Consider the following 2543-nt stretch of genomic DNA (forward strand, 5'->3'; position numbering starts at 1 on the left):
TGCATTATTACAGGAGACACATTTGCTGCAGGCGGATACCAGCCGTGTAGCCAATAGATGCTATCATACAATTTCATCCTCCTCGGCAAGCTCAAAAACAAAAGGAGTGGCCATTATTGTCAAATGGAACCTCCCACTTAAAGTTTTAAAGTGCTCTTGGTCAGATGACACAGGCAGGATTGTGGTCTCCACAACAGAATTTGGTGCCAGGAAAATTGCCCTTGTGTCAGTTTATTCGCCAAATGTTTTTGATGGCAATTTCTATAATACACTCACCAAACAAATGCTGGAGTTAACGGGCTGTTCTTTTATTGTTGGTGCAGATTGTAATGATGTGTGGGACCCAAATATTGATGGGTCAAACTCAAAGGCCACTGGGGACCAGGCTCAGGCTGCATACGCTCTGAAATCATGGGCCAGCAGTTTGGGGCTTATAGATATTTGGCGTGCAGTTAATCCCACCTGTAAGGACTATTTCTTTAAATAATAACATAAATAATTTTCCAGAATAAATTTTCTTTTTACATCCCCTTAATTATTTCATTCACATTTGTGCGGTTAGATGGCATTTCAACACTTCTTTACTGAAAAATGAATCCTATTGCAGAATTCCAGATATTTACAGAAATTAATGTTGGCTCTGTAGAAGACCCCAGGATATAAAAGGTTTTGTTAGGAACAATACCATACTATTCTGTTCTAATGTGCGCAAAACTAGACCAGATGCAAAACCTTGAAGCTGAGTTCACCAGATTAGATTCATTGTTGCAAAATAATTTTACAGATCAAATAGCTTTAGAACGATCACTAGTCAAGGAAGAAATAAACAACAATCTGAAACAGAAATCTGAGTTCCTCATCCATAGAATGACCTAGACATTGGTTTGCCATGTGATTAAGGTCCAATAACCATTTTGCAGATATTCCTGCTATTAAATTTTCAGATTTCAAATTTTCAAATTTTTTTAGAACTGTCAAAATAGACATTTAATTCCAATCTGTATGAATCTGAGGTCACTCTGGATAAAACCCACTGTGATGGGTGGTTAAATCAGCTTGACTTGCCTCAACTTTAGAAGAACTGAGTTGGCAGTACAGAATATGCAAAAAGGAAAATGACCGGGCTTTGGTTGGATTCTCCCTGAATTTTATGTAACTTTTTGGGAACAATTGGGCCCTTTCCTTCTAGACATGATTAACTTCTTTGTTGAAAAAGGTCAACCCTCAAGGAATGTGAACACAGCCTTGATTTCCTTACTCTTGAAAAAGAAGAAGGATCCTACAGAGTGTTCTAGGGATTGACCTCTAAGTCTCCTAAACTCTAATTTAAAATAGTTTGCAAAGCTCCTAGTCTGTCGTTTAGAGTCCCATATGTCAAAATTAGTGAAATCTGACCATACTGGATTCATAAAAACGAGAACAGCAGCAGATAATGTTAGACACCTTGTTAGACACAGCCAAGCCAGTGTCATTGATAATAGTGAAATATATATATATACAGTATAATATGTTAATAACATGTCAATTTAGCCAGCCTGTCAGACTGGTGATCAGATCACCTACTAGCAATCTCAAGTAACCACAATTGATTGAATGATTTGAAAATATAAGAGTTTGCCAAAGTCTACTACAAAACAGACATTACTACATATTAGTTATAAACTTAAAGACTGGAATCTGTTTGTATTTTGACAACTACAGAATTATATTTGTTTATTTTTGTAGTTACTGCATTTTCACCTCACATTAAAGATGATCCAAAAACAGCATCATGTAGGTTCTATGTGATTTAAAAAAAATACTATATCATACTAATAAAAATACTAATAAAATTATAAAAACTTAAATGTTAATTTTTCAATACATTGCATTACACTTTTCTATGTGTTGCATAGTTTGATGGTCTTCCTAAAAACTTTAAAGAGGACGTATAAAAAGCTCACTTATTAAGTCCTCCAAACATTGGTGTGCCTACCGACCCACAAACTATAAATTAAGACATACCAGTCCTTTTTTCATGGGCTGCCATGCTGGAAAAAGTGGGATTCAACAAGCCATTCAGATTTGGCTCCCCTTCCTTTGTCACATGCAGGCAGATTAGAATCTACTGCCCCCCATCTGAGTATCACCATCTACGGCTTTAGAACTACATTTGTTAAGGTGGGCCATCATTTTCTCGCTAGCCAAACAGAGCAGACTGGGTTTTTCAGTGGGAGGCTAAAATAGAAGGTGAAAACAGGTATATTCAGACGGACAGTAGTCGGGATGAACGGAAGTACATTTCCAGGATAGAGCCAGACATGCGGGTGATATCACCCTAACTCTCACCTTCTGATTTCTGTGTTGCCGTTCTCATAATCCCTTTAATTAGGGTAACAACAACAAAACTTTGAGTTAGCGAGCTACACGCTGAAAATGGCAAGTGTGGAAGAAATTTTGGATCATGCAACAAGGCAGGCCGGATTGGTTCTTTCAGGGGAATGATTTCAGAATGTGTGTGTGTGTGTGTGTGTGTGTGTGTGTGTGTGTGTGTGTGTGTGTGT

At 37.5% G+C, this 2543-nt stretch overlaps 1 protein-coding gene across 1 annotated transcript in view; it reads left to right on the top strand.

Annotated features, from left to right (window-relative positions):
* Nucleotides 1–2543, top strand: part of clmpa (CXADR like membrane protein a) — a 100419-nt gene that overhangs the window by 88524 nt on the left and 9352 nt on the right. The gene's annotated exons all lie outside the window — the stretch shown is intronic.

The sequence above is a fragment of the Etheostoma spectabile genome, unplaced genomic scaffold (assembly GCF_008692095.1).
Source record: "Etheostoma spectabile isolate EspeVRDwgs_2016 unplaced genomic scaffold, UIUC_Espe_1.0 scaffold393, whole genome shotgun sequence".
Taxonomy (NCBI): Eukaryota; Metazoa; Chordata; class Actinopteri; order Perciformes; family Percidae; genus Etheostoma; species Etheostoma spectabile.